Below are 24,611 nucleotides of genomic sequence, written 5' to 3'. Positions count from 1 at the left end.
TAAAAAGGGAGTGTAATGATATCGACCTACTTGGCAAAGTGCTTTGGGATCTGTCTGTGAAGGAGGCAGGGCTGAGTTGCCTTTGCAATCTTTGAGTGTTTCACGTTGGTGCACTCCTTCAGCTTGGAAAACACTGCCTGCTAAATTTGGGCAGGTTTTGGTGTTTGTGATTCCTTCCCAGGGAATTCCAGACTTCTTTAAGCTCTTCCCTCTCTTGTAGGTATTTGCTGGCTGGTTTACTAAACAGGCTGATCTGAGGCTGTTTGCTGTGCTCTACCCCACTTAGCTGTTTGCAGCACTGAGTCACGCAGCACAAAACCTTTCACCATTTAGATGTGGCAAGCAGAGCTAAACGCCCAGCCCGCAGCTCAGAGCGGTGGGGACAGCTCTCCCTCCCCACTCCTGAGCTCTGCTGGTGTGGGAGTCAGGGCAGGCAGCCGTGGGACTTCTGGCTTGATAACAGAGCAGGCCAGAGAGGAGCTGGTATCTGCTGGGCAGGCACAGGTACTCCTGGTGCAGACAGGGCACGCGGCACGTAAACTCATGAGCCAAGCACTGCATGCAAAAGGTAACTGTGATAAAAATATACTGAGAGCCTCTGGTTTATGGTCTCTTCCTTGGTACAATAATCTGCAAACTTGTGGCAGCTCTTTCCTTAGTAATTTGCCTTTCTCCTATAGCTCCTATGTTAATAACATTTCTAACCTATCATGTGAAAAAAACCACAGAATTTCCATAATATCCCTTGTCATTTTGAAGCCTCCTGCAGGGAACAGAAGTGCAGTCACAATCTGCTCATGCCTTCTAATAAACTGATTTCAAACCTTGCACGTGAACACACTGTGATTTCTGCTGGTACCTAGAGTGCCATCTTCCATGAAACCTCACAGCTGTCCCTTAATGGGAGATCAGTGCTTTAACAAGATGTCTTTTATTACTGTTGTTGTTTGCTCACTAATGAAACAGGCTTGTGCTGTTTGCTATCAATTGCATTGCAAATCATGTAATGTAATGACTCAGTACTTTTAATTTTTTTTAAAGAAAACGTAGCTACAAGTTTTATTCAGTCTGGTTATTTCATGGCTTTAGTATTTGTTGTCCAAGTTCCTTATTACTGCAGCTGTAGATAAAAACTTGAAAATCTGAATCTTTTAAGGCTCAGGAATGTGACAGAAAAGAGCCCCCAAAAGGTCACAAGCAGTTTGGTTCTGTGGGAGAGGTGAAGGTGAGGAAGAGGAGGAGAAGATACAAAACCTGGCACAGGATATTTGCAACTAACACTGCTGTCTCAGTGGGGGTGCTGGCAACGTGTGGCTCTTGGGGCTCCTTGGAAAGCTTTTGCTGTTTAGCCTCAGAATCTGGATTCTTCCAGCCTTGTTTAGTCTTTCTGGGCTCTTTTAAAGGTCAGCTGAGGGAAAACATGAATTAGTTCTTCCAGAGGGAGCTGCTGCTTCTCTCTCTGTCTGGTGATGCAGGGAAAGTGTCTAAAGCATGGTGTTGTGAGAGAAATTAGCTGCTTCTGCTTTCTCCCCTTCCCCTGTAGTGAATTTTGTTCCCTGAATGAATGAGACAGATTTAGTACCTATTTTATTCCGAACAGTCCCCAACAGGACACGTAAAAATACCTCCAACCTCACACACATCCCATATAGTCCACAGCTTTTTCTGGAGCTGAGGCAAAACAGAGCTGATGTCATGGGCTATTTTTATACAGTGACATCTAAAATACTTCATTTTTGTAATAGTGAAAGAGTGCACTAGACTTTTTGGTAAATAATTTCAATGTTATTCTTTCCATTTATGTAAATTGATGAATAGCTGAAGTTAGATGGAGCAAGTGGTTTTTTTTTTTTTTTTTCTTGTTTTTGGGGGGCGGGGTTGGTTTTAATTTTTTTCTTTTAAATTCTTTTCAACTTCTTAAGCACCAATTCCACCCCTGTCTTCTTCCCCTGAGTCTCCTCCAACAGCAAACACTGAGGTAACACCTGCCAGGCGTGGGTCAAGACAGTGGCCTTTGGTCTCCAAACAGGAGCAGGTGAGGAACTGCACACCTACTGCCCCAGGCATGGGCAGGGAGTGCTCAGCAGGGCTGGCACCTCACTCACAGCTCCTGTAGAAAGATCCTGTGGTCCTGTCACCTCACAGCCTCGTGCTCTCCTGGCAGCTGTGAAAAGCCACCAAAGCTTCACAGAAGGAGTTCCCAAGGTGGTGGCAAAGAGCAAGAACCCAGATGTCCAACTTTGAAACACGATGAGTAGTTGTCATTAGCCATGTCAGACACAGGCTGGGTGCTTTTCCAGCTTCTGGTTTTCCTCTCCTTCAATGCTGCTGAAGTGTTTGGGCAGACAGTCTGTTCCCTGTCAACTCCCACTGTCATTTTTTTTCCTTAAGCATATATCAAAAGTGCTTGTACTTCTTTTTTTTTTTTTTTTTTTTTTAATATCAAGAGTACCCAAGTCTCTCCTGCTGTGCTTATGCCTCTGCCAGCAAACCATGCTTCTGTCATGTACTTGGCACCCACTTGCTGCTCGCTAGCAAACCAGGTGGGCACAGCACAGCCTTTTTCTCAGAGTCATCCATTGGAGTAAAAAGTTTTTTTTGGCAGTTCAAATGATTGCTAGTCTGCAAAACTGGAAAATACAATTTCGCTAAATGGAGAACGGAATGCTGATGAATGCAGAACTGTTTCAAAAAATTAAAGCAGTGCAGGTTCTTTCCATTTTATGTTTTCTAAAAGTCAAATCAAGGAAATTAACATGTTTTGGGGTTTGTTCAGGTCCTGCTTTAGCAGTATCTGTCTTACGGTGGGAAACAGGTGTGACTGAAGGGGTAGGCAAAGGGTTTTTCTCCAAAAGGATTCAGGTGCCTCATGTCAGTTTGGGATACTTCTGACTAAAAATGTCCCCAAAACCTCTGTGCTGCCCTAGGGGACCTGAAAACCTGACTCCAAGACTCTAGCAATTATCACAGGACTCTGCCTGGGCAGAGCTGCATGAAATGGAGGTGGCAGCTTTTTAGCCACCCTTTTCTGAAAGGGGAGACACCACCATTGGTATTTCTTTACTGCTCAAGGACATTTGAATTTGTGGCTTTCACTTCCCGGGGGAACATCCTAAGCAGCCAACTAGAGCGTATCCTGACCTGGTCCTCTCTTTGTTACAGCTCTTCCTGGCTCAGAGTAATTACAAGTGTAATTATCAGGCTAGAGACAACCATGGAAGACTGACTCTGCCTGGGTGGTGGCTAAACACTTGCTGCAGGCCACAGGTCTTACCCCAAGGATTGTGAGGTTTATTTATCTAACTCTAGCATTCAGTGAATTGTTCTGTTTGGAAAGGAACAAAACTTACTGAATCATCATAAAATCTTGTATTAATTCAGATGCAATGTTTGAGCTCTTTCTATGTACAGAGCACACAGACTCTAAAGGCCCTTGAGATTTAGCTGAGCAATGTTTTGAACCCATGTTCTGCTGCAGACCATCACTGGCAGTAAGCACCAGCCTCAGGACAGAAATGAAATACCCTCGTTGCCTGCCCATACTCAGGTGTGGGGTCAGACTGGGGTGTTTTCATAAATACAGTGTCATACTTTGTTACATCTGCATCATTTAAAGGAAAATAAAAGTCTGATCTTCTCATTGCCATCTTCTCCGCTTCCAGCTTTCTGAATAACTTTCACTGATTTTGTGGCAGGAAATGCTGAGCCTGTGTTGCAAGACGTAGCCCAGCCTGGAATAGTAATTTAATTTTGAATCCTCAAGGTAGAAAACATTCCATTAATGTCTTGCTACCTAAAGGGTCATGCTAGTCAGCTTCTAGCAGTTTCTTCTTCAAGTCCTACTCAAGGAGTTATTAATTAATATATGCTTTTCCACTATTTTTTAATATATTTTTTTCTGACTACTATTATTAAACCATCTGCCTATGGAGTGCGAATAATTTCTCCAAACCTGCACCATTCTTGCATATCTGTGCACAAGCAGTCACTGATAACAGCTGCTGAAGCCCTTGGTAGTCACCGAGACCAACGCGCTGTACTTGCTTCAGACCTCACTGGAGAGTCTGCCTCCATTCCCCAGCTGCTCCGAGACAGGCAGGGGAATCTGGGCTGGGAGAACTGGCAACAGCCTGAAAGGGTTTCAATGCCTCTGTCCAGGGAGGCTGAAGGAAGAAAGAGATGAAGCAGTGACTGGCAAAGAGCAGAGCCATCTGCATCCTGGGGGAACCAGAGGGGTCTGCAGACCCAAGGTCCATGGGATTTACACAGTGGGTCACATGTACGTGGTAAAACACTGTTTAGAAGATCTTGACCACATCTTGGCCATTAGAAAGCTGGCTTTAGCATTTTTAGTTTGACCTGCTAAGGAAATGCAGTCCCTCAAGCAAGGCACTGTAACTAACCTGCAGAGCCAGGGCAAGCACAGGGCAAACTGGGCAATTTCACTCTGGATTTAGTGACACTGTTACTTCCCTCTCGGAAGTTTGTCCTTTCAAATGCCCAAGTGTGGCCTCAAAATCTCCATCCTTCATGGGTGCTTGCAACTGTGACCTGCCTTCTCTGTATCTGCTGGTTTGATGGAAATGAGCATAAACCTGCAAGGTGTGGCTGCCCTTATTTCTCTCTCACTTTGAGATTCAGCAGCAGTTTTTTACAAAGAACCAACCTTTCCTTTTTCCAAGCCTAGCCCTTCTGCATTGGAGAAATGCCCTCTCCTCAGAGCCGTGCCACCTTCCTCAGAGTGTTTGTGTCCTCTCCCCAGGAAAAGATCACAAATTATGTTGGGAATACATTTTTTAAAACACACAGCCTCTTATTACTCAGTGTTTCAAGTGTAACAGTGCGTGAGCTTGTTAACTCCATCTGCCACTCTTCTCATGGAGAACATGTTTTTTAAACAAGTTTTAATATCCTTTATTAAATAGAAGTTGTTTTCAACAGGAAGACTCTGAGCATAAACGTGATATACATATATGGGTTTTTTTTAAAAAGAAAGAAAGAAAGAAGAAGAAAGAAGAAAGAAAGAAAAAGAAAGAAAGAAAGAAAGAAAGAAAGAAAGAAAGAAAGAAAGAAAGAAAGAAGAAAGAAAGAAAGAAAGAAAGAAAGCAAGAAAGAAAGAAGAGCCAGCACGAAAGACAAGACAGAAAAGACAACCCCCAATAATTGCTATCTGCCCCTTCCTTAGTAAACATTGCGATATGTCATGAACTCAATTACACAGATCACTGGGGTGTGGACAACTGGTTGCTGCTTTTTAAAAACAAGTGTTGAAATAAAACTTTGCTTTAGGTGCAGCAAATCCATTACTGAATGTCCATCAAGGAGAAGGGGCTCCTTTCAGCCAGCTGTGTGTGTTCCCTTACGTCAGTGGAAAACTGCCTGGGTACAACCAGCTCATTTCTTATTGACTGCTGTAACTGCAGGCAGGGTGAGCAAATGGCACCAGCTACTGCAAAGGCTGCCCCAAATTCTGCATTCTGTCTTTGGCTGAGTGGAGGAACAATGACGAATTTCACCAGATCTGCTTCTTGCCCAAATGTTCTCTGTGGCAGGAGAGGCCACATTCCCTGCTGAGGAGATGCTGTGGGCTCGGTTTTTGAAATACGTTCATTTATTTAGAAAAGTCCAGACTGAAGGGCTGAGGCACTGCTGGTATGGGGGAGAAAGAGGAGTCAAAAGAAAATATGAGGAGAAAATTCTGTGATCCCCTTGAAATCTGAATTTGGAAGCTGCTGGGAGAGATGAGAAATGAGACTCAGAACTGGTAGAAAGGTGCTTAAATTAAGTGAGCAAAGGCACTGGACAGAGGTAGAGCCATGAAAACAAAAGGCACAAAAGTGGTAAAAATATTCAAAAATCATTTAGTGAATGGGCTGGTGAGGGTCCCTCATCCCTTTTCCTCAGCTCCTAAGAAATCATAGTTAATTTATTAAGGGAACAGTGGAAGCTTAAAAGCTAAGAACTCCAAGATTAAGATTTGCTTGTTTTAATTTGAGTCTTTTTAGACATAAACAGTTAGAGATAATTCTTAATTGCACGATAGATGAGACCATGCAGTGACCCACATCTGCTGCTTGAACAAGGAGAACATCTTTTAGGATGGGAAACCACTTACAAGTCCAGAGGCAGCCCATATTGCAACTATAAGAGGTGAGTCATGGTTGTGAATCCTAATTTATGGTTCACAGGGCATTGAATCATCTCTGGAAAACCTATGGAAATCTGCCATTTTACACCAGATTCTGAAAAAATTGTATCCTTTTTCAAATTACTGCTGGTATCAGTTTCAGCTGACACTTCAGGTGTCTTTAAATATCTATGTAATCGTCTTATTTTGTGTTCCTAGAACATATGGGTCAGTCTCCTGTCATCCTGCTTCAGTATTCATTGTAAATTGATATTAGGTTGGTGAAACAACTTCTGGAACAATTTAACATCCTTTTTCTCTCTTTCATTTTGGCATGTCTTCTTTCACCTTTCTACACAAACCAACCTGCTTTCTCTTAATGATATTTTGATCAAATATATCATTATATATGATATATATAATGACGTGGGGAGAAGGAAGACTGTTTGTGAGAGCTTTGATACACACAACAAAACTCCTACTGAATTTATTGGAAGAAGGATCAGTCCAGAACCTGTCTCTTCTTTTTGTGCTTGTTGTTGTTTTGTTGTTTCTGTTTCGTGTGCGAGGGTTTTTATTGGTTTTTAGTTATTTTATTTGATTTTGTGATTCTTTTTGGCCAAAATGCACCAACACGCTCTGAGTATGTGTATCTTGCGTTCAGTAAGGCACAAAAAGAGAGCTTTATAAGGTTCCCAGGAGTGCCTGTGTTTGATGTGGTGGGCACACTGTGCCCAGTCTGTCACACCTATTTGCTCCTCAGCTGAAACCCGCTGGTGCAAAGCTGCAGCTCATTGTGCTAAGCACACTGGCCCCTTGTGAGTAAATTACATGTACTTCCCTGGCTGAGTGAGACCTTGCTGAACTTGTATCAAAGGGTTTTCTGAACTCATTTTTAGGAGCATGATGTGAATGAAATGGAGCAGGTGTGAGTGCCAGGGGAAGGTGGAGGTCAGTGTCACACTTCACAGCAGAAAGCCACCCACCATCAAGGCTGCTTTTCATGTGCTCAGCCAGTGTGAGCACTGCTGAAAACAGAAGGCCCTCTGAGGCTATGTGCAAGCCTGAAGGAACAGAGCAGGCTTTTGAGGGAGGAAATCAAAGACATTGGAAAAGTTCCTGCTCCAAATCAAGGTAATTTTTAATGACTCGTAAGTCAAGACTGGACTGAAGAAAGGAAAACATCATGATTTAGAAAAATCCTCTCCCTTGACTTCAAAGTAAGGAGGACACTTTCCAGATCAAATCACCTGCCCCAGTCACCTTGGAAGAAGAGAGGATGACTCTGCAGAGGGAGCTGGTTACAATTCCTGCACTGGGCTGCTGCCTTTGTGAGGAGGGGCCGTGTGTGTCCTGAGAGAGCATCCTTGAGTGGTGGCAAACATTTGCCTTGACTGGGAAACAGAGCCATGCTGTGTGCTTTTCTCCCAAAGGGAACAGTAATGCTTGGGTTTGACCTTTTTGTGCTGTTGGTGTTGGGTTAGAGCTACCCAATCCCTGGAGTCTTTCCTTTGGAGGTAAAATGTCTGATGATGCCCTAAGGCCACCGTGCCTTAGGTTAGGTGCCTTACAAGGAAAAGCCTCTGGCTTTACTTCCAACAAAATTCATGAGCTATTACAACTGACAGAAGTTTTTGAAGTGTGGGGGAAAATTGTGTGAGGGTTGATGAAACTTTATTTTAGCAAAACAATTTTGGCTGGCTCCCAGTGGTTTGGAAGGCTTATATTGTACACATTCAGCAATGTCAGCTGGGAAGTCATTTTGTCACTGTGTTCCCCAAGACACTGATATCTTAATTGCTGCTGCTCTGATGATGCTCCTGTACATTCAGTATTTGATGCTGCAGGAGCCACCTCCTTACGGGAGAAATTCCTGTGCATTTCATGGAGACTTCATCTCTGGCCCACTGTGGGATAAACCTGAATTGTGAAGTAACAGAGCTTTGGGTATCCATGCTCTGTGACCTGCTCTGGGAAAGTATTTGGATTTTGTATCTTTTTTTTTTTTTTAATTGAATTGGCTCTTTCTTCCTTTGAGGAAAGGAAGCCCCAGGAAAATCCTGCCATAAAAGGTTTCTTTGCAGCAGTCCCACTAGGTTAAAATGGACACCCATCACCAAGAAAATGTTGTGTCCCAGGGAGAAGTTTCCCTTGTTAAATCTGAGGGTTTCCAGCATGTTTTGGTGTGCGAGGTCTTCACATTCTGCCTTGAAGGGAGTTAGGAAAGGGGAATGCCTACAGTGGTTATAACAAAATTCTTTGATTTCAGCAACTGGAATTGGGGGTGGAGGAAAAAAACAGGAAAATAGAAGTGTTATGAAAAGAGTGGCAAAAGGAGTCTGAAAGACTGCTATACAAGGCAGACTTCTATCTAAAGCTACATAATTCCTTCTCTATGTTGGCATACATCTAGAAAGTTTTGTAAGCTATCTAATATATTCTGATTGATTTAAAAAAAAATGGGGGATCTGGATCACCCAGATTAGTGTTACCCAATATCAGCCTGCATTATGTAACTCTAAGGCAGTAGAGCTATAAAATTCCAAGACAGCTTGATCAAGGTTTTGTTAGAAGATGGTAAATGGTACAATCTGTAATAACAGTTGCTGCCTGTGAAGAGGGAAGAACATTTTCTACCAGTTCTGAAATCAATGGTTGCATAATTTGCAGAAGTGGCTTTGGTTGAGGCTTTGCACTGCAAAGCTGTAATCCTCTGAAGACTCCTAGTAGAGCTGGGTTCTGTTGGTACAAACTGTCACTCCTCATGTGCAACAGGTGATGTTTGAACAAAGCCTTCTGGCTGGATTGAAACCCCTCATAATTAGCAGGTAATTTAAAAAAATCCAGTTTCTCAAAGCCAGCATAAACCCTCACCAGCCTTATTGCTTAAATAATGCAGGAGAAGATCTCAAGTAATGCCCTGACATCTACAAATCAGAGTTAATTATTCTTTGCAATACACTTTCTGGAAATAATCTCCTTTATCACTTGTTGAGAGCCATCAGCTGCCAGTAGGAAAAGCAGGGATAGACCACAATCAAGTATGACACACAGAGCAGCAGAAAGGGGCAAGAAGTAGAGTTGGGTTAGCCAAAATGAAATATTTCACCTCTCTGTAGCCTTCATTTGGCACTTTGCTTTAACCTTCAACAAGAATCAATTGTGCCATGCGTCATCCTCTTACACTTTGAAGTCTGGAAATACCCTGAGGAATATGTTTACTTGTCAGATTAAAATCCTCCCAGCAGGGCTCATTTGAAAGAACAAAATGTCACAATAGAGTCCAGAAAATGAAGTAGCAAAAAAAAAAAGAGGTAATAGAATAGCAAATTTATAACCGTGAAGTAGGGGTTTCTTGACGTCAGTAACAGCCTCAGGATGCTAATAATGATGACTCTAATTCTCCTATGTTTTAATAAGAATAGGGCAGCAGAAAGGACTCTAGGCTGCCATAAGAAAGGTGAGAGCTGATGCTTTCCCAGGTTAGCATTTCCCAGCCAACACAACCTACACAGGATTTTTAAGAACATATGTGAGTGCAAAGGACACTGAAAATAAATGCCTGAGAGAGGGTTAGGCTCTTCATTTTTCCCTCTCCTGGGAAGGAGATGTGTGATGTGTACCATCTTCACCACCAAATGTGCTTTGTATTTGTTTGCATTGTTTTCAATTAGCCCCATCTCTTTCACCAATCCCTTCTATGTGAATGATTTTGGATGCCCATTTGTACTTCAATGGCAAGAGTAAGAGCAGAGTGCAAGGACAGAGAAGCCTTTTCTTGGCCACCCTGCTGACTTCTGGAGTTCTTCAAACTTCATGGTGTCCTGGTTACATCCCTGGTTTCTTTTCCCTGTGAGTGTTGAGTGACACAGTCCATGATGGAAATCACAGATGTAGGCTGGTTTAACTCTCCCTCCCTCTCAGCTCCACTCGTGGTTTATAAGGTTCCTTTGCCTCTTTTAATATAAAAAGTGGCAGGTGCTGGTGGCCTAGACTAAGGAAGTGTGATGTAGCTCTAAACATGATCTATGTCTTCTAGCTATTCCTTAGGCTAGCAAAGAGTATTTCTTCTTGCTTCAACATAAATCATAGTTGAAAACCACAGCTATCCATCAGAAGCAAAGACTAGGAAAGCTAAAACCAGTCATTTGGTGCTCTTTTCCTTTATCCTCCATACAGCATATTTTTTTGAGTGGATGTTTTACAGGTACTTCCTTAGATTACTCCTCTGGACCAGACACCATGAGCTGCATTCAGGCTAAATCCAGTTTCCAAAGTAGCTCCAGTGCAGTTCAGGCATGGACAAGAGGCACAGACCATGGCAGTGCTTGGAACAAATATACATAGGATAGAAACAAGGCCTTCTCTACCTGGTGTAAATGTGTCAACGTGCACCTTGCTCATATTTTACCAGTGACTTAGTCAAAAGAGGGGGGTGGTGGTGGTGAACACAAGCCAGTAAACTTAAAAGCCTTCTTCTCATGAATATGTAATGGAGCCCTCTTCATTCTTTCAGCCTTGTTTGAATTCAGCTGGGTTAAAGCAGTGAACAAACAATTAATAATTTTTTGCCAGAAATATGGTGATCCACAACAATTACAGTGTTGTGGATCACCATAAAAGAAACAAGCTGAAATGCCCAATAACCTCCTCAACACTCAACAATTATGCTAGTATATCATAGAACATAACTGAAGTGCTGGTTAATTAAACAGTTAATGAAGTAATTCTAAAACATTTTTTTCCACTTTTCTGCTGAGCAGCATATGAGGGGTTCCTAACCATCAGTGGCATAGCGGGGCCTTTACAGGAACAGGGATGAAGGAAGGGAAAATCTAGAGAAAGGAGTCTAGATATCTGAGCATAGAGCTTCCCCTTGAACCTAAACAAGGATTTTATTTTTTCATTTTCTTTCCTAGAAATGTGAAAATTTTAGGATGCAGTTGCCTGGAGCATTTTCTGTGTCAGCAAGTCTCATTTAAGGAGACTACTGATCTCTTGCTCCTGTGTCTGTGCTGACATGTCCCAGCCCCTCTCTCCATCAGTGCAACCATCAGTGGGGCTGCATGCTGGATAACATCCCCTGGCAGAGCATGAGGAAGGCCCCTGACCACCTCTGTGTGCAGCGGCAGATGCTGTATTGAAGAACCTGGCTGGTTTTTTCTGGATACAGACACAGAAAACCAGTAGCAGATAGTGCAGTAATAGCCATTCAAAGAAACAGAAAGTATCTCTAGGAACTTGGAGTAGAAGCCCTTAGCGGGGCACAGACCTTTGATTTCTGCTTACAGGTGTGTTATTAATTTTTGAAAGATCACTTTACTTTCAAGAACACTATTCTGATCGTTTTTGCCACATTTCCAGAAGTGAAAAATATCACATTGAGATATCTGAAACCTCTGCTTCCTGCCTTCCCGACAGGGTCTCTGTGAACGATGTTTGTCCCTTCTCTTTCCTTTTTTCAGACGTGAATGGTTAGACATGTAAATATTCAGCAAAATTTCACTGCCCTGCAGGAAGGAAACCTATTTGACTGTCCTCAGTTCCTAGTTTCTGTGCACAGACTAATCTTTTGCAACTTCAGTGCCTTGTCACAGATACTGCATCAATTAACCAACACCTGTTTGCTAATAAATATTCTAATTGTTCTGAGGTATAAATTGGGAGTGGGGGAGGATTGCAGACCATATCTTACATAATTGCCAAAGAATATGCAAAGCCTTTGGTGGCCTCTTGAATAAATGAAAGGTTTATCTGCATTTTCCTCAGAGTAGCCTCCTCCTGAGGGAGGCAGAGAGAGATTTGTGCCCTGAGGAAAGGTACGTGACAGAGGTCTGTGTTCTTGGGAGGCAGCAGCAAGCAGTGCCAGCAATATCCGGCAGATCAAATGTTTCTAGGCTCTCATGCTTCTTGTCTGTGAAATCAGATTCAACTGATGGCTCCCAGGGAACTTACAGAGTAGCATTCCCAGCTAAAATACTGCTTTGAAAACTAAACAGCTCTAAATGCATATTACATCTCCTTCATCACTACTGCTGGGCATCACAGCAGGCAGGGCTTAATTACAGCTGCATTTATAAGTGGGCTCTTGGGCAATGGAACATTAATTCTCCAGTGTCATTTGCTATGCTGGCCACAAAGTCAATGCTGAATTACTCACATGTCTGTCAATGTTTGGTTACTTACCCAAAGAGATTCTCATAAGCTCAATCCCCTTGTTGTCTTCACTAACTCAATCAAAAAGTAAAACAAAATTGTCTTCCAGCCAAAGCCTCTAGTGGCATATGGAGGATCTCTTCCTCCATATGACTAGGAATAAAGGATGCACAAAGACAAGTATGTGCATCTCCAGACTTGCTATACACCTCCAGCTAAAAAAAAAAGTATATATATATGTGTGTGTGTGTGAGATATATATATATATCATGCCTTGATATTTGAATTTTGTGAGATATATATATCATGCCTTGATATTTGAATTTTGCTTCCACTTCAGCCTATGGCTGAGTTAGCAGAGGAGTCAAAATGAGTTGCAGATGAATGTTATGGAGGTTAGAAGTAAAGGGACCAAATGGCTCTGCCCAGTGATATAGTGTAGGAACCAGAAAGCAAGTCAGAGTAGATTCAGGGGATTGGCTCTAAAACTCTGAAAGCAGCAAGTTATAGTCACTTACAGGCTTTTGCTAGGCTTCTGGAATTATTATGTGAGTCACATGAAGACATGTTTTGGACTACAGTTAATGTATTGGTGATAATAATTGTGGTGCTAATTATGCAAAGAGCTCACCCTACACATGTGATGCACATCTGGTGTCATCTCAAAGGCAAATTTTTAATTTGTCACTGAGACCTCCATGATCCTGAGCACATTGAAAGAACCCTGATTGATTGTGAAACCCAGCAGGCACTGTGACAGAAAGCAGTATGATAAATTGAGTTATTTGAGAAATGTGCTTCTTTGGTTGTTGTTTCTCTTTTCATCAAGAGTGACATTTCAGTCCTAAATGGATAGACTGACTAAAGCCCAGGCAATACTTGTGCACCATCTAAGCTTTGACGTTTTTGGAACACTGTCAGATGTGTTTTTGGACTACTCACTCTGGTGTGGAATTTCAATCTTTAGGTTTATATTATTATGCCTCATTGCAAAAACCTGGTAAAAACTGAGCCTGGATATGACTACACTCTCCAAATATGCCTCCCTGAAGCTGACCTCTTTGCATTCCTTACCTGGCTACATTTAAAGCTGCTGACACTTTTATGTAAAATTTAGTATCATCTACCTGAAATAGAAGACCAAATCCAGCTGTGTTCTGCACTAAATAAGAACAGCTACTGCAACTTATTTGTCCAGGTGGTTGTACAGCACCCCCTGACCTTTTGTTAGGTTTTCTTGTTGGGCTTTTCCAAATAGCACCCTAGAATGGAAAAGTTGTATTGAAACAAATGTTTAAGCACTAAGGATCAGTATGTCCTCTTTATGCCTTGGCAGGGGAAGCTCTGTTGGACAATCTCTTTTTTCACAAATGGCATCACTATCAATGCTGAAGCCTGTAACAGCATAAAGTTAATGGGGTGTCAGAACCTGGCCTTGCACCACACATTCTTTTGGAACCTTTCATATTTTCATTGTATTCACTGTTGACTCCGTGAAGATCAGAGTGAGCAGAGGTAATTTGCAAACCACTGGATCCAACGTCAGGATAACTTTCTGCTTAGCAAAAGGCTCCCATGGAGGGTAAAATCAAAAGGATTATCTGCTCTGCTAAATCCTATCCCTACAATCACCTGACCAAACCAAATTCATCTCATGCACCAGAGGCTACAAAACTTCTTCCAACATCTTGTAGCAGCCGTGAGGTCTGTGGTGAAAGACAAAGCAACACACACCAGCCTGTTTACCTTTGCATGCCTCTCTTTTCTGTGTCTTTTAAGATCTACTTAACATTTTGTTTTTACAAAATGAGTTGAATGTGATCAGCTTTAGCCACATTGTGGCATATTACAAAAGGGCATTAGGTGCAATTCACCACTGTGAGACATCTGGTCTTGCCTGTACACCATTTGCCAATGAGATCTCAGCTCAGTCTGGAAATGTGAGTGATGTTCCAGTTTTGCACTTATGTCTTCATTAGCAGTGATTTTTTATTAGAAATCCTTCCAAAACTGCACTATCAAATTTTAATATCATCAGCAAGCCCCTGGCACGAAAACCAGATTGCACTTGCATTGGTCAAAATAAGAGTAATAGAAATGAGTCAGTGATCAAAGCACCTTCCACTATAAAGCTCTAGGAATAGGCTAGGAATTTTTCAACTAAAAGATGCTTTAACTTTGCTTTAAAACAAGGGTTGTTACTCTAGGCTCTAAGATCCTCTGCATGCTTATAGATGCTGCTGGACAGAGTGGGTTGCCTCTCTGAAGGTGTAGAAGCAGAAGAGCTGAAGGCGAGAGAGGAGTTGCAGGGAGGATTCCACCCAAACAGCAAGGAAGGCAAACAGCATCCTTAATGTACACCTTCAGTGAGCACCTTTCCCAGAGCAAGCCTTGCAGGAATCACATTTCCAGTACAGTGTCCTGCAGGCTGGAAAGGAGGCTGGGTGAAGGGAGGGCAGCATTGAGTCTGGGGCAGCCCTCCAGGGGGGCTCTGGCAGAAGGGCACTGCCGCTGGGCAGAGTTGAACCATGGCAGCCTGGCAGCACAGCTCTCCTCAGTCAGCACCACCCGCATCCTGAGCAGCTCTGCTCTCCTCTGGTAGCTCTGGCTGCAAGGAGGTTGCAGCCACTCTCTCCAACTTCCTCCCCAGACAGACAGACAGTCTGTCTGGGAGGCTACGTGCCAGGGTTCATGCTGTCCCAGGGGTTCAGCCCCTCGTTAGCAGGATTTAGTTACTGACACATTTGTAATTCTGATGCTGTTAGTACTTGCAGCGCTGTCTTGGGTTTTACAGAAGCTGCATTTGTTTGCTCCTAAATGAACGACTAGAAACAGAAAGGCTCAATTTTCTTTTGTAGCGAGAAGTGGAAACCAACGCTTAAAACCTTTTCCCTGATGTCCTCACCCAGTGTGGCGCTTCAACAGAGAGGCTGACAGAAACAGAGAACTGGGGCCAACAGGCATTTCTCCTCGTTTTGCAAACTGACCGAGTTCCCCTTTCAGATGTGGGGTGGTACGTGTGTGTGCACGCTGTGAGACCAAACAGTTGGCTAATCCTCTGCTCTGGAGTCTGTCTGACAAAGCGCTAGAGCACTGGGACGTTTTTCTTTTCTAAGTTGTTCAAGTAAACAAAATTAAATCTCTTCTTGGCCGGTTTCAAAAATCAAGTCATAAAAGCCTGGAATAGTTCTGTTGTATACATTTCCCTTGGAAAGTATCTGCCTCAGTTTTTCTCTTTGTTAATCAGGTCTGAGACCTCCATTAGAGAATAGTTTATTCCCAGCTTTAGTTAATATTTTTCAAGTGTGCTGTGTTTGTGTACATTAATCCCTGCCCCCGCAGCTCTCAGATTATCTAAGGACAGGACAGCTAATGGCTATCTGAAACCAGTCAACATTTTTTTCCTCATGCCAGGGTAAGGACAGGTAAAATAGCAGTAGAAAACACCTTCTTAAATTAGCTGTGGCCCTTTTCCCTTTTGTAAGATTCTTTCTGATTTTTTGTGTTGTTTTCCTTGAGCTGTCAATTGTTTAAAAGTGGGTGCATTATTCAGTGCATTTGACAAGAAAACCTGTTTAAATTCTGATGTCTCTGGGGAGTATGTTCACATTTTGCTTTTATCTTGTGTTATAATTTCTGTAGTAACTGCTACCTGAATGCACAAATTCTGCTGTACTGATTCTGATACTTACCAAGCATAAGGTAAGGAAAATGTTTGTGAAATTATTTTTTTCCTCTTACCAGGACTTGAATTATTTTTAGAGCAGGGCCACAGCAGCTGGTGTAGTCAAAAGCTAACATTGTGTAAGCAGGGAATAGTACCATTACATTTGTTGCTGCTTTGGGTCAGATCCCACCTTTCCTAGCAGTAGTAAGTTTGTTTTACTTCTTTCTCTTCCACTACTGCCACAGGAAGCGAGGAATTAGGACATACTCATGTACAGCTCCATCTACAAACATTTTCGGAGTGCTGCCACTTTAACTGCTCGTTTGTTTTCATTCCTGCAGGTGTATTTGTTTTCAGACCACTCTGTTTATTATTCTAGTCTCAGAATAATCTCTGCAGGGCTTTGTCAGTGCTGTTTTGGGGGAGGACCTGAGGGAAGGGTGGGAGGATGGTCATTTTCAGGGTCAGTGCAGCCTTGGGCATCTTACACCCATTGTGATCTACACCTCTAATTAGGGCTTTGGACAGGGAGCCTGGCCTGCATTGAGCACACTTGTTTGCAAAACCCCCTGACCTAAGGCTCTCCCATGCAGGCAGGTGCACATTACTTTCATGTGGTTCAGCCTGAATTAATCCTTGAACTGCGAGTGCAGGAGAATGAAATGCAGAAGGCAGAGCTCCTCCTGTTGGGCACAGCTCCGTGCAAATGTGCTTCCAGACCCAGGGTGGCAAGAGGATGTTGCACTGTGTGGCCCTCTCAGTTCAAGTCTCTATCAGCTATCTGTGCTCTGCAAACTAAAATGGCAACATTTTCCCATCCTGTAAGAAGGAGATTTCTTAGATTAGATCAAAGAGGACATTGTAGCCCTGACATAGTGACCGAGTTAATCCTGTGAGTGAGAGAACACCCTTCCCATCCTCACCTGCCTCTTTCACCCTGTTCTTAAGACTACTGAGCATCCTGACAGCCCATTTTAGAGGGAACTAGAAGATTGCATCTGGACAAATACTGACAATAAAGTACTTCACCTTTCCCCCCCCCCCCCGCCCTCCCCACTTAAGTTTTTTGATCTGCTAGAGTTTACATCTCTGCAAAATCAAATATTTCTCCTCCTGGTGGTATTAGATTGCATGCAGAGCTCTGTGGGCAGGTAGCCAGAACAATAACAAAGCCACCTTGAAAGTATTTATCTCTGGCAATACCTTATACTTCTGATTTCTCTCTGTCTGAATTTTTCAGTGTGTTTTAAACTGCCCATTAATTGAACCCCACAAGTAAGTTTACCTCATTTTTCCAATTGTAGAAACCAAACACCAAAAGGGTTACAAATAGAATTAGGAGACTTCTTTGTGTTTTGAGCACTACCCAAGGCCACTGGTGACAAGAGGGCTGTTCACAGGGTGTGATACTGCCTGAAGTGAATCTGGCCCTGTGACTCACCTGTCAGCATGAGGCTGGTCTAGAAAGAGATGCTGTGTCTCCTGATTCTTGGTTGTGCACCTCAGTGATGCTGCTGACTCTTTCCTTTCTTTAGAAAAAATGTTACTGAAGGGTCAGGCAGTATTTGGGGCAGTACAAACAAGAAGAAAATCTTTGGTGTCCTGTTGGATCATACCTGTAGAATATTATGAAGTATCAAGAGCTGATCCAAAACTGTTATAATTATCCATAGTTTCACATGATTTTGGTTCTCTTTTCCAGCAATGGGATTCCCTTGCTGTGGGAATGAGCTGATTTTTTTTCTCCTAATGTCTGCCTTGAGTTTTGCTCAGCACTGCAGAGGGAGGTACTTTTGAAAGCATAGTTCTGTGACATATTTATATAATCAGCTTGAACTATGAACTAGGAGATGAAACTAAAGGGGATGACAGGAATTCAAAGACTTTTTGAAATAGCTTGAAAATTCCAGGAATTCAAATGGGAATCTCACAATAGTCAGAACTCACAAATGCTTTTGGTGGTGCCAAAAATTTCTAATTAACCCATAAATTAAAACCAAGAGCCAGATTCTGAATTTCATGGGATTGTGGTAGGGCTGAAAGAACCAGTAGCTTAAAAAAGTGTTGACAACAAAGGTGCCCTTGAAGACATTCTCTGAAGTAGACTGTACTGATGAAATGGACAGTCAGGGTAAGTAAACCAGGGCTGCAAACGTACTGGGATAATCAAATAAGTGGGTAAGACTTGTTAGAACTGGCCTATACTAAAGAGGAACAAAAATAGTGCCTTACTGGCAGAACAGAATTGTTCCTGCCCTGAGGCAGCTGAATCTCTAGAAACACCTGTAACAGTTCTGCTAAACATAATTATAGTTGTCAGATGAAAAGAAGACACGATAAGATCAGATAATTCCCCCATTCAGCACTGGAGTCCACTCAGATCAATTAGGCATTTCCAGGTTACTCCAGAGGATGCTGGGTCAGCAGGAGAAGGACCTGCTTAGGAACTGAAATATTTTTGGTTTTGCAGGTTTGTGGTATCGAAAAGCACTGTTACAGAGGGGGAAGCGAGGAGTTTTGAGGAAATGTCCTGCTCTGTGATGCTGCTGTGTCCTCTCCTGCCTGCTCAAGAATGCATGGATTGAAAGGCAAACAAGGGCAGGAGCTCTGTGAGGGTATGAGAAGATGTGGCTTTAACTGTGAAGCTTGAAGTTACAGGTATTTCAACTAAACTCAGATATTTTGAATCTGAGTTTTTTCTGTTCTAAATCAGAGAAAAAATGCAAATGTATTGCAAATCAAATGAGCCAGAGCTTAGGGCTACATGTAGAAGATAAATGCCTATGTACTATCAGGACTGTGGCATGCATATGTCAGAGTTAAACAAGAATTAGTTTAATGAAGGAACAGGTTTCTCTATCAAACTTCCATCAACTCCAAAACAATCTAAAAATAGGATATTTCAAAAAATAATAGCTTGACAATGTTCTTGCTAGCTAATGACCTAAGCATATGAGAAACCCGATGTGGCTACCATGCATCAAATTGTTGACATGGACTGTGAGAGTCTGGTATGTTATTTAAAAAATAATTGGAGGAGGGAGGGTTATTCTGAAAGAAATGTCTTGCTGGAAGCAAGTTTTCTTCATTTTAGCCAAACAACCTATTGAACATGTCAGTGAAGAGAACAATGAGCAAAAGTTATTCCTCACTTTTACCTTATCTTCAAAGGAAGAGTGAAACTGGTTTCATCCATGTCTTGAAAGATGGTTGTCCCTGCTAGTCTGTTCCAAATGTCTCCTACTGGCAGTTCTAACAGATAATTGCCTGCTTTGAGTCAACTTATAAAGGAAAACACAAACAATAATTTAGATTTCACAAGAATCCTGATAACATTCGTAGTCACAAGAAAGGATTCCTGGGAAGGAGTTCATAAAGAGCAATAAAATTCTTTTCTAAGTAACAGCATAGTTAATATTAACAGTAGTCCTCACCCTAAACTGCTACATATGTGTGAACACACATGCGTGTGTGTGTGTGCATATGTCTGTGAGTGTGTGCAGAGAGAGAGTAAGAGAAAGCTTTATATTTCTGAATGATGGTATTGTTTAAAACAAATACATGAGTTGATTTTTTAAGCAGTGCAGATTTAAATACTAAAAATAATTAGATATAAGTCTAGGTAATTTTACTTATGAAAAATCTTTTTAGAGTAGTCAGTGGGACTTTTCTATTTCATGGTGGGTTCAATCCTTCAGGCATTTTAATACATGCGAAAGATTGGCTCGAAAATCAATTTGTTTTACAGAGGGATATTCTCTAAATAGACTAAGCAGACTCTCTTTTTTTTTCCTTCCAAATTTTTAATTAAAAAAACCCAAAAACCTAACTGCAGTTTCTGAGTATCCGCAGGTATTTTCTTGCAGCAGCACTGCCAGAGAAGCCCGGGAGCGCTCCGGCGGGGCGGGCTCGGTACCGCAGCGCTCCATCTGCCGGGGCGTGGGGAAAGTCTCCCGTGCGCCTCTGCCTCCCTCTGCCGCCCTGGGAGCCGGCTCGGGATGATTTCTGGTGGCTTAGATCAACCTGTGACGCTGCTTTCATGCTGGGGAGAGTTGCGATATTTAGCCCATGGTATCACCTTACTTCCTTCCTCTCCTACACGGCTGTCCAGGCATCTTCATCCGTCATCGAGGTTAGCGGCTGAGATAGTGTTTCAGCCTTTTGAGAGCTGAGATTAGGAGGCCAAGGATGTCTAAAAGACCCACTTTTCCAGCCTCAACTAGCTGTGGCTGCCAGTTCTTCTGATTGAGTAGTAACTGCTGTGCATAAACCAGTGGTCTAGAAAGGGGACAAGTAGGAAGAAATCTGTTGCTAACATGAGAGGTATTAACTTATTATCTGCATTTGTAATATCTTGTCAGTGACTTGGGTCAAAGACCAAAAAAACCCTTTGAAATGGGGAAAAGTGTCTGCATCTATGAGCAGTGCTGGGGTTTTCCGTTCAGTTAAAGCAGATCTTTAACTGCAGTGCCAGTCAATCTACATGGCCAGCTCTGGCTAGAAAATCTCAAGTGAGAATTCTGTTCTTCAAGGGGACCAAAAGGGGTTGCTGTTTGGATTTTGATGTTTTACTATGATGGAAAGCTGTATTCACTATGGAAAATTAAATATTTGTTTCAGAGCATGGCAATAAGAACATATTTAGTCTTGTCTGTTTCTCTAAAGAGATGTGACTTAAGAAATCAGTTCATTTTGAACAGCACTACCTTTCCAAGTGGAAAATTATTCTGCCAAGGGCTCTCCAATTAAATTTATCATTATTTCTTCAGCTTCTGAAAACAATACCAGAAGTTAATAGCAACTTATGTATTCTGATCTTTTGCAGGGCAGAGAAACTAAGCTGACCCTACTTTTCCACCTGTGAAACTAATTTCCTTTGGCTGAAGTCAGAGTTTACAGCTGGCTCCTTGCAGTGCTTTGCACGCACGCAGCACAGGGAAGCTCCCAAAACTCCCAGCTGCTGTGAGGGAATAGGGGAATGGGGGAAGGAAAATGACCTCATCTGGGATGAAGATCAGTCCCTGTATAAGCTTTCAGGTGCTCCCCATGGAACCTTTCACTGGTGGGTTTGGATGTGTAAAGGAGGCCTGGAGTCTCTCAGGCGTTTGTGGTGGCTCAGGGCTGGCTGTCAGGCAGGCTTTGTGAGTTGTGTCCCTGCCTCTGGAATACCACACAGGAGCAGAAACCTGGGATTTCTACACAAGACGTAAAGGTTTCTTTGTCAGCTTCTCTCCCCTTCCCCGCTGCTTTCCCTGCAGTTCCAAGCCTTCTCCTGAAGTTTGCTCTGCAGAGGGTTATAGAGCTGGATTATCCCTCTGCCATCCTACCAGCAAACCCTCCTCTCTGGCCCAGTCACCTTCCCTGATCCATCCCCATGCTCTCTGCTGTGCCTGTCCTCCCCATGTTCAGGGTGCCACAGCAGTGGAAGTGGTCTTACCATGCTCCTGCAAAAGGACTGACTACTTCTCTTTTTTAAACCATTATTAATTTATGGAATGGAGCTACCTTTTCTGAGATTGTCCTCCTCCTCCTTTCTTCTTCCTTCTTTCTTCTTTCTTCTTCTTTTTCTTTCCTGTTTTACTTATCAGGAGAGTGCTGCCTATTGTGGTTTCTCCTCCCTGAGATGTTTTCAGCCCTCACCACCCTTGCCTGCCTTGCTCAAGCACATGTGGTTTATTCTTCCCCTGAGTCACAGTTTCAGCAGCAGCCTGGGAACCCCCTGCCATCATCTGCACATTGCTGCTTACAGAGCTGACAAGAAGTCCTGCACTCAGGACTTCTGTGGCAGCACCACCCATGTGGGAGGTCTTGCTGAGGACAAAGTTGGCTGCAATTCCCTGTTCCTATGAAGCTACAGCTTGGAAGAGTGAATTCTGACTGTTTCTGCTGCTTCATTCAAGGGACTCTGTTTCTCCAGAATGACATCCTCCTAGTGTGGTGCTACTGGGAAATGTCACTGCCATGTATGACTCTTTTTAAAATTTGGTTTAAAGCCAGTACTTTAGCAATATTTTCCTATTTCTCTGAATGACCCAGTTAGCCATGTTTACAGATGATGAATGTATATTAAAATTTGTACCCAGCTCACCTGCTGGAGGCTGAGGATTAAGTTGAATAAATTATATGAATTATGGCCATTTATAAGATGAGTCTCCATCCCTTTATCACTTATACACTGTTCAAATGTGTTGGAGGTGTTTGATAGAAAATGCTCAGTTAATTTAGATGGTGCATGCCTGAGGTTTGACAACCATTTTTAGCCTCTTAGATGGAGTTTCAGTGGAAGCTGGACTGTGGTGTTGGTGGATCTCTCTTGGGAAGAAAGCTGGTGTGTTCTCCTAGGACTTAGAGGAGCAGCTCTGTGTTCCTGCTGTCAGGAACACAGGAACTGCGCTGCTGCAGAATGATCAGCCCTCCTCGGGATGAGAGAGCATCTGCAAAACCTTGAAGGATGATCCCGAGCAAATATTGCAAGAATCTGCAAACTACAGAGATACTCACTCAACCTCTACATGAATGTGCTCCCTGTACTTCTACTGTAAAACCTTGAGGAAGGAGTTCTAGCAAGCTCTGGACACTTGCTAGTGTTTCAAAGCCAGTTTTCCCCATGCATTCTTCCTTGTGTGGAAGACAAGAAAATTATCTATGTGCAGGCTGAAAGGTCACCAGGCACCAATGCAGCACTGTTTACAGATACATGCATGTTTCCAGGCATGCCTGTGGCCTATCAGATAGTCTTGCTGACATCTGTCAGTAGGTTATCATAGGAGATTTATGAGATACAATGGTCACCAGAAGTAGTCTTCCTTTCTACTGTAAGTTCTATTACACCACAGTGTCCTGCAGAGTGTACCTGGTTGTTGGGACATTGGTCTACAACAAAAATAAATTTAGGGGTGGAGATTTTATTTAAGAACATTTAAAAATGTTTGTTTTCTCAATATTTGGCATGCAGAAGTTAAAAAGAATAAAGCAGGAAAACTGTTCCTAAATAATTCATTGTGTGTTTCACATTCAAACTCAAATTATATGCTATTTTCTCACTGAGCCCTACTCCAAGTATGGAATAATTCTGCCCTAAAAATAAATTACTACTGTATAATGAAGGGAGCTGTTTTCTGTAGGGCCTGAATGACACAGCTGTGAAGTGATGGGTTGCAAGAAGAGGAAGAGAGAAGACCTTCCATTGATCATGGAACAGGGATCTGGCCCAGCAGCTGAGTTTTTTCTCCATCAGAGATCCCATGCTTAACCAATGAAACCCAGAGGCCCCTAGGGAGCTGTTCCCTGTGAGTTTCTCATTGCCTGGCTTGATACCTACTTGCAGAAATGCCAAGTACAGTCAGCTGCAAAAGGCTTTGGAAGCACTCCCCTGAACCAGACATCCTGCAAAAATATATCTGAAAAAAAATTGGGTCATTGGCATCAATCAGGATATGAGTTGATTTATCTGTCATGGCTCCTATTCTATAAATTGAAAATTTTATTATGAATTGCTTTACCTCTCCAACCCTTTCCATCAAAGGATGCTGACATAAAATTATGTTTATGAGGTACTGTAGCAAGCACTGTTGAAGAAATGCCAGCGAGAAAGTACGGGCACTAAATGTGGCTTAGGGATGCATATTTAAGAATGGATGCAGGATGTTTGCTGGCTTTTACATCGGTAAGTACCGTGCATCCCGTGCTTGGAAAGAAGCTGCACCCAGCTTAAAGGGTCTGTTCCTTTATTACATAAAGAAAGCAAAAGCACTGAATAAAGATTCGCGCACGATTTCTGACGTTTTCTAACTTTCGGTGGCTTTAATCTGCGGCCACAGTGACGGCGGAGCTGCGAGGTTCAAAGGGACAGGTAGGGACGTCACGCAGCGTTGCCTGGATGTTGCCTTGGGATGGCAGCTCGGGATGACAGCTCCTCCGCTGCGACGCGTGCTGTCACCTGCGCTCCGGCAGCTCCGGCGCTCCGAGCAGCGCTCCCCCTGCGCGCAGCGCTTCTCTGGCCCTGCCCCGTCCTGCTCGGCCGGGGCTGTGTCCCCGGGCCCCGCCGAGGCAGCCGCGTCCGCCCGCGCCCTCTGGAGCTCCGCGTGATAAGGCTGTGAGCAGCGAGGTGAAAACACTGCTCTCATCAGAATTCAGATTCTGCCTTTTGCTCTTCTCCGATGTTTAAACGCACTCAGCAGCATCAACTTAAATACCAGCTTTAACACCGTGGAATGTTATCACTTCATTTTCCCCTTTAAATCTACCCATAGGTGTATGTAGATTTTATTTGAGACACTTCTTGCCAACGCAAGTTTCTTTGAGGGTCCACGACATCCCCAGTCTTTCCCGCCCTCTTTGAGTCAAATCGTGATTCCGAATCCTGGTCCTCCGTTTGGGGGGAGGAGCCTGCGCCCCCCGGCTCCTCCCTCCGCGCCTGCGCGGGGCCGCCCCCCCGCTCCCGCTGCCCCGCTCCCGCTCCCCCTCCCGCTCCCGCTCCCGCTCCCGCTCCCACCGCTCCCACCTCCTCCCCTCCCCTCTCCTCTCCTCCCATCCGGCAGCCGCTGGCGTTTGGCGCCAGGAGCCGCCCCGCTGCCGCCGCTGCTCCCGCATGGAGCCGCCCGCCTGAGGGACGGCCCGCGGCCGCCCCGCCCTCGCTCCAGGTGATGCCAGTGACCGGGG

General features: G+C 43.4%; 1 long non-coding RNA gene across 2 annotated transcripts; it reads left to right on the top strand.

The window, feature by feature from the left end:
* Positions 1 to 410: 410 nt before the first annotated feature.
* Positions 411 to 22,136, top strand: LOC127059266 (uncharacterized). 2 transcript variants are annotated; one of them, XR_007776895.1, is made up of 4 exons: positions 411 to 568; positions 18,421 to 18,608; positions 19,803 to 20,082; positions 20,776 to 22,136. It is a non-coding gene; the product is annotated as an uncharacterized LOC127059266 (long non-coding RNA). The 2 variants fall into 2 exon arrangements; XR_007776894.1 differs by lacking the exon at positions 411 to 568 and adding an exon at positions 15,650 to 15,698.
* Positions 22,137 to 24,611: the final 2,475 nt, after the last annotated feature.

The sequence above is a fragment of the Serinus canaria genome, chromosome 2, assembly GCF_022539315.1.
Source record: "Serinus canaria isolate serCan28SL12 chromosome 2, serCan2020, whole genome shotgun sequence".
Lineage (NCBI taxonomy): Eukaryota > Metazoa > Chordata > Aves > Passeriformes > Fringillidae > Serinus > Serinus canaria.
This window is presented reverse-complemented; position numbering and strand designations above follow the sequence as displayed.